Source organism: Schistocerca serialis, unplaced genomic scaffold, assembly GCF_023864345.2.
Source record: "Schistocerca serialis cubense isolate TAMUIC-IGC-003099 unplaced genomic scaffold, iqSchSeri2.2 HiC_scaffold_1036, whole genome shotgun sequence".
Taxonomy (NCBI): domain Eukaryota; kingdom Metazoa; phylum Arthropoda; class Insecta; order Orthoptera; family Acrididae; genus Schistocerca; species Schistocerca serialis.
The window spans coordinates 15001-22500 of NW_026047224.1; the positions used below are offsets into that span (position 1 = coordinate 15001).

General features: G+C 55.7%; 3 non-coding genes across 3 annotated transcripts in view; all 3 read left to right on the forward strand.

Annotated features, from left to right (window-relative positions):
- The first annotated feature begins 3716 nt into the window (after positions 1-3716).
- Positions 3717-5626, forward strand: LOC126430188 (small subunit ribosomal RNA). The gene has a single exon (XR_007577048.1). It is a non-coding gene; the product is annotated as a small subunit ribosomal RNA (ribosomal RNA).
- Positions 5627-5977: 351 nt separating this feature from the next.
- On the forward strand, positions 5978-6132 carry LOC126430195 (5.8S ribosomal RNA). The gene has a single exon (XR_007577051.1). It is a non-coding gene; the product is annotated as a 5.8S ribosomal RNA (ribosomal RNA).
- Positions 6133-6320: 188 nt separating this feature from the next.
- Positions 6321-7500, forward strand: part of LOC126430191 (large subunit ribosomal RNA) — a 4222-nt gene continuing 3042 nt past the window's right edge. The window contains exon 1 of the ribosomal RNA XR_007577049.1: positions 6321-7500. This exon is cut by the window's right edge and continues 3042 nt beyond it. This is a non-coding gene — a ribosomal RNA (large subunit ribosomal RNA).

Below are 7500 nucleotides of genomic sequence, written 5' to 3' on the forward strand. Positions count from 1 at the left end.
TCACAACCACACGGCAGCCACACACTCTTATCACGCACTACTCTCCGCCTGTAACACGCACACAGACAATATGTAAGCACCAGCATGGAACAACACCCAGTGCATCCTCTCCGCCACATGAGACAATCCACACTGTCATAACCAGACTGGGAGGTCCACTCAGAAAACGGAATATCCCACCCCCCCGACAACCACCATTGCTCAGCTAAGCCACCAACACCCACACATGTCCTACACAGGGGTGCACCCAACATCACAATACTGCCTCCTCTCACAGCACACAAACAATGGCAGGAATGAAAGACACAGGTCTGCCACAAGCATGGAATCGGAGCGCCGCCTGTCATGAGCCAAAGGTGCATCCTGACGTGGCAAATCAGATGATGCCGCAGGCATCCACTTACTATAATCACAATCAACAAACCGACCGGCCGCCCCCCCCCCCCCCCATTACACCTTTCCATACAACAATGTGTACCTTAACCTAAACTATACTGTACCTTAACCTAAACTATACTGTACCTTAACCTAAACTATACTGTACCTTAACCTAAACTATACTGTACCTTAACCTAAACTATACTGTACCTTAACCTAAACTATACTGTACCTTAACCTAAACTATACTGTACCTTAACCTAACCTATACGGTACCTCAACCTAACCTATATTGTGCCTCAACCTAACCTATGTTGCGCCTTAACCTAACCTATGTTGCGCCTTAACCTAACCTATGTTGCGCCTTAACCTAACCTATGTTGCGCCTTAACCTAACCTATGTTGCGCCTTAACCTAACCTATGTTGCGCCTTAACCTAACCTATGTTGCGCCTTAACCTAACCTATGTTGCGCCTTAACCTAACCTATGTTGCGCCTTAACCTAACCTATGTTGCGCCTTAACCTAACCTATGTTGCGCCTTAACCTAACCTATGTTGCGCCTTAACCTAACCTATGTTGCGCCTTAACCTAACCTATGTTGCGCCTTAACCTAACCTATGTTGCGCCTTAACCTAACCTATGTTGCGCCTTAACCTAACCTATGTTGCGCCTTAACCTAACCTATGTTGCGCCTTAACCTAACCTATGTTGCGCCTTAACCTAACCTATGTTGCGCCTTAACCTAACCTATGTTGCGCCTTAACCTAACCTATGTTGCGCCTTAACCTAACCTATGTTGCGCCTTAACCTAACCTATGTTGCGCCTTAACCTAACCTATGTTGCGCCTTAACCTAACCTATGTTGCGCCTTAACCTAACCTATGTTGCGCCTTAACCCAACCTATGTTGCGCCTTAACCCAACCTATGTTGCGCCTTAACCCAACCTATGTTGCGCCTTAACCCAACCTATGTTGCGCCTTAACCCAACCTATGTTGCGCCTTAACCCAACCTATGTTGCGCCTTAACCCAACCTATGTTGGGCCTTAACCCAACCTATGTTGCGCCTTAACCCAACCTATGTTGCGCCTTAACCCAACCTATGTTGCGCCTTAACCCAACCTATGTTGCGCCTTAACCCAACCTATGTTGCGCCTTAACCCAACCTATGTTGCGCCTTAACCCAACCTATGTTGGGCCTTAACCCAACCTATGTTGGGCCTTAACCCAACCTATGTTGGGCCTTAACCCAACACACGTTGGGCCTTAACCCAACACACGTTGGGCCTTAACCCAACACACGTTGGGCCTTAACCCAACACACGTTGGGCCTTAACCCAACACACGTTGGGCCTTAACCCAACACACGTTGGGCCTTAACCCAACACACGTTGGGCCTTAACCCAACACACGTTGGGCCTTAACCCAACACACGTTGGGCCTTAACCCAACACACGTTGGGCCTTAACCCAACACACGTTGGGCCTTAACCCAACACACGTTGGGCCTTAACCCAACACACGTTGGGCCTTAACCCAACACACGTTGGGCCTTAACCCAACACACGTTGGGCCTTAACCCAACACACGTTGGGCCTTAACCCAACACACGTTGGGCCTTAACCTGCTCTGTAATTGTCATACGACGCGTTAAATTAGTGTAGTGTTGCCTAACTGCAACCCCCGCAATATAGTTTGCTACTCGCACTGCCCGGTCCCCAGTGTATCGCTTCATGTTAAACACCTTGCAGCTATACACTGTAATGTGGATGGCAGCAGGACGTACATGCTCAATGCCCTTTGCAGTTGTTCATTGGCATTTGCAGTTGTTCATTGGCATTCGCATGGCGAAGCACTTAGCCTACGCTGTGGTACGGCCTGTGTCAACTGTCCGCTGATGTTGTACGTCCAAATCACACACTGTACTGCACATTGGTCCTCATGTACTGAATGATACATCGTGGTACATGTGACCGTACAACGACTGCGCCAACAACGGCGAACCATGCGGTCCAAATGTTGTGCACTCAGCTACGTGTCGTCTCCCTATAAGAGCTGGATTGCAGTGTGGTATGCCCTGGATGGCGATCAGCATGAGCCGTCTGTTGATGTAGTGGCGCGTGTTGTCAGACGTAGTCGTCTCTTCTCACACACCGTGATAGCATGGTGCACTGCGTTCCACATCTGCGACATGCGACAGAGGCCGGTTGACAGTCGTTCGCGCAATGGACATCGCATACGTACGGGGGCCACCTTCCACGTGTTCGCGAAGCGTGCACATGTTGTTGCGTGTATGTGGGCAGACATAGTGTGTCGTGACACCTGACACAGGCATGCAACAATCGTTGAATTTGCAAATGGCGATGGACGCCTACGTTTGCTGGTGACGTTACGCAAATGAACAACTGGTAAACCGTTGTGGTGCGGTTGTTCTCGCTAGAGGTGAATCAGTGATGGCGACGATCGGTTGAGCTACCAACCGGTTGTTCCAGCGATACCCACCATGCCCACGAACGTGAATGGCATCTGGGTGTGAAGCGATACGCGGCGGTGGCTGGGTGGGACCGTCCCCGGCCGGTGAGGGGGGGCCTCCCGGCGTGCTGGCCGCGCGGTGCGTGGGCGCACGCGCTACAGCCGGCTGGTGGGGGCGGCCAGTGGCAGGCGCGCCGGCCGACGGAGGCGGCAGGCGGCGCAGCTGCGCGCCGGCGCACCCTGCACGCGGCGCCGTGCGGCCAAAGTAGGTCCTCGCGGGCCCGGTGCGAAGCGCGGTGGACATCTGCAGTGTGCTGGTCCGATTGAGGACTGTGTGCGCTGAGGATGCGCCGCCGCCCGGCGCTCGGCGCCGCGACGCCGTCTGCTGCTCGGTCGCCTCTGCGGTTCTCGCAGGTGGTTTGTATCGCAGCTGTGCGGACGTGTTGGCGCGTGCGCTGTGCTGGGAGAGTTCGCTTCGGCACCCAAGTGGGGCTTTTGTCCTTCTGTGGCGCTGGCGTTGGAGCTGCCGGTCACCGTAGGTGGCGCGTGTTGTCTCCCGCCGGCAATGCCACGACAGCACGCTCCCGGGCCTCTGTCGGCAGCGGCAAGCTCAGTTGGGAGCACGGGTGGTCGCACCTAAAGCGTCTACTCGCCAAACCCCGGGCGATTGCGCCTCTCTCGAACCCGACCAAGTACTTAGGACGGCGCTGCGCGCCGCCGGGACCTGAGAGGGTTTCGAGGTGTATGGTGCAGGGGAGCTCAGCCTCCTCCTGTTTGCAGAATAATTGAGCGGACGCTTGCGTGTTCGCGCGGGCCCCCGGGACACACTCCCGGGCGGCCGGCTGCTCAGCTCTAGTTGACGCAGCTCCCTGGTTGATCCTGCCAGTAGTCATATGCTTGTCTCAAAGATTAAGCCATGCATGTCTCAGTACAAGCCGCATTAAGGTGAAACCGCGAATGGCTCATTAAATCAGTTATGGTTCCTTAGATCGTACCCACGTTACTTGGATAACTGTGGTAATTCTAGAGCTAATACATGCAAACAGAGTCCCGACCAGAGATGGAAGGGACGCTTTTATTAGATCAAAACCAATCGGTCGGCTCGTCCGGTCCGTTTGCCTTGGTGACTCTGAATAACTTTGGGCTGATCGCACGGTCCTCGTACCGGCGACGCATCTTTCAAATGTCTGCCTTATCAACTGTCGATGGTAGGTTCTGCGCCTACCATGGTTGTAACGGGTAACGGGGAATCAGGGTTCGATTCCGGAGAGGGAGCCTGAGAAACGGCTACCACATCCAAGGAAGGCAGCAGGCGCGCAAATTACCCACTCCCGGCACGGGGAGGTAGTGACGAAAAATAACGATACGGGACTCATCCGAGGCCCCGTAATCGGAATGAGTACACTTTAAATCCTTTAACGAGTATCTATTGGAGGGCAAGTCTGGTGCCAGCAGCCGCGGTAATTCCAGCTCCAATAGCGTATATTAAAGTTGTTGCGGTTAAAAAGCTCGTAGTTGGATTTGTGTCCCACGCTGTTGGTTCACCGCCCGTCGGTGTTTAACTGGCATGTATCGTGGGACGTCCTGCCGGTGGGGCGAGCTGAAGGCGTGCGACGCGCCTCGTGCGTGCTCGTGCGTCCCGAGGCGGACCCCGTTGCAATCCTACCAGGGTGCTCTTGAGTGAGTGTCTCGGTGGGCCGGCACGTTTACTTTGAACAAATTAGAGTGCTTAAAGCAGGCAAGCCCGCCTGAATACTGTGTGCATGGAATAATGGAATAGGACCTCGGTTCTATTTTGTTGGTTTTCGGAACCCGAGGTAATGATTAATAGGGACAGGCGGGGGGCATTCGTATTGCGACGTTAGAGGTGAAATTCTTGGATCGCGCAAGACGAACAGAAGCGAAAGCATTTGCCAAGTATGTTTTCATTAATCAAGAACGAAAGTTAGAGGTTCGAAGGCGATCAGATACCGCCCTAGTTCTAACCATAAACGATGCCAGCCAGCGATCCGCCGCAGTTCCTCCGATGACTCGGCGGGCAGCCTCCGGGAAACCAAAGCTTTTGGGTTCCGGGGGAAGTATGGTTGCAAAGCTGAAACTTAAAGGAATTGACGGAAGGGCACCACCAGGAGTGGAGCCTGCGGCTTAATTTGACTCAACACGGGAAACCTCACCAGGCCCGGACACCGGAAGGATTGACAGATTGATAGCTCTTTCTTGATTCGGTGGGTGGTGGTGCATGGCCGTTCTTAGTTGGTGGAGCGATTTGTCTGGTTAATTCCGATAACGAACGAGACTCTAGCCTGCTAACTAGTCGCGTGACATCCTTCGTGCTGTCAGCGATTACTTTTCTTCTTAGAGGGACAGGCGGCTTCTAGCCGCACGAGATTGAGCAATAACAGGTCTGTGATGCCCTTAGATGTTCTGGGCCGCACGCGCGCTACACTGAAGGAATCAGCGTGTCTTCCTAGGCCGAAAGGTCGGGGTAACCCGCTGAACCTCCTTCGTGCTAGGGATTGGGGCTTGCAATTGTTCCCCATGAACGAGGAATTCCCAGTAAGCGCGAGTCATAAGCTCGCGTTGATTACGTCCCTGCCCTTTGTACACACCGCCCGTCGCTACTACCGATTGAATGATTTAGTGAGGTCTTCGGACTGGTACGCGGCATTGACTCTGTCGTTGCCGATGCTACCGGAAAGATGACCAAACTTGATCATTTAGAGGAAGTAAAAGTCGTAACAAGGTTTCCGTAGGTGAACCTGCGGAAGGATCATTACCGACTAGACTGCATGTCTTTCGATGTGCGTGTCGTGTCGCGCAACACGCTACCTGTACGGCTCGCAGTAGCCGTGCGCCGCGTGCGGAACCACGCGTGCTTCTCAAAACTAACGCCAATGTTGTGTGGTACGAGCGCTGAAGCGCTGGAGCGGCTGGCCTGCGGCACCTGGCGCCTGGCGCCGGTTTTGAATGACTTTCGCCCGACTGCCTGTCCGCTCCGGTGTGGAGCCGTACGACGCCCATCGGCCGTGAGGCCGTTGGACACAGAACGCTTGAACAGGGGCCGCCACACGCCTACGTCCCGCCTATGCAACTGTCTTGAAAGAGACAGTGGAAACTAAGAAAAGATCACCCAGGACGGTGGATCACTCGGCTCGTGGGTCGATGAAGAACGCAGCAAATTGCGCGTCGACATGTGAACTGCAGGACACATGAACATCGACGTTTCGAACGCACATTGCGGTCCATGGATTCCGTTCCCGGGCCACGTCTGGCTGAGGGTCGGCTACGTATACTGAAGCGCGCGGCGTTTGCCCCGCTTCGCAGACCTGGGAGCGTCGCGGCCGCCTGTGGGGCCGGCCGCGCCTCCTTAAACGTGCGATGCGCGCCCGTCGCCTGGCGGTTCGCATACCGGTACTTACTCGGTAGCGTGCACAGCCGGCTGGCGGTGTGGCGTGCGACACCTCGTACAACGACCTCAGAGCAGGCGAGACTACCCGCTGAATTTAAGCATATTACTAAGCGGAGGAAAAGAAACTAACAAGGATTCCCCCAGTAGCGGCGAGCGAACAGGGAAGAGTCCAGCACCGAACCCCGCAGGCTGCCGCCTGTCGTGGCATGTGGTGTTTGGGAGGGTCCACTACCCCGACGCCTCGCGCCGAGCCCAAGTCCAACTTGAATGAGGCCACGGCCCGTAGAGGGTGCCAGGCCCGTAGCGGCCGGTGCGAGCGTCGGCGGGACCTCTCCTTCGAGTCGGGTTGCTTGAGAGTGCAGCTCCAAGTGGGTGGTAAACTCCATCTGAGACTAAATATGACCACGAGACCGATAGCGAACAAGTACCGTGAGGGAAAGTCGAAAAGAACTTTGAAGAGAGAGTTCAAAAGTACGTGAAACCGTTCTGGGGTAAACGTGAGAAGTCCGAAAGGTCGAACGGGTGAGATTCACGCCCATCCGGCCACTGGCCTCCGCCCTCGGCAGATGGGGCCGGCCGCCCGCGCGGAGCAATCCGCGGCGGGGTCGTGTCCGGTTGCCTTTCCACTCGCCGCGGGGTGGGGCCGTTCCGGTGTGCGGTGGGCCGCACTTCTCCCCTAGTAGGACGTCGCGACCCGCTGGGTGCCGGCCTACGGCCCGGGTGCGCAGCCTGTCCTTCCGCGGGCCTCGGTTCGCGTCTGTTGGGCAGAGCCCCGGTGTCCTGGCTGGCTGCCCGGCGGTATATCTGGAGGAGTCGATTCGCCCCTTTGGGCGCTCGGGCTCCCGGCAAGCGCGCGCGGTTCTTCCCGGATGACGGACCTACCTGGCCCGGCCCCGGACCCGCGCCGCTGTTGGCTCGGGATGCTCTCGGGCGGAATAATCGCTCCCGTCAGCGGCGCTTCAGCTTTGGACAATTTCACGACCCGTCTTGAAACACGGACCAAGGAGTCTAACATGTGCGCGAGTCATTGGGCTGTACGAAACCTAAAGGCGTAATGAAAGTGAAGGTCTCGCCTTGCGCGGGCCGAGGGAGGATGGGGCTTCCCCGCCCTTCACGGGGCGGCGGCCTCCGCACTCCCGGGGCGTCTCGTCCTCATTGCGAGGTGAGGCGCACCTAGAGCGTACACGTTGGGACCCGAAAGATGGTGAACTATGCCTGGCCAGGACGAAGTCAGGGGAAAC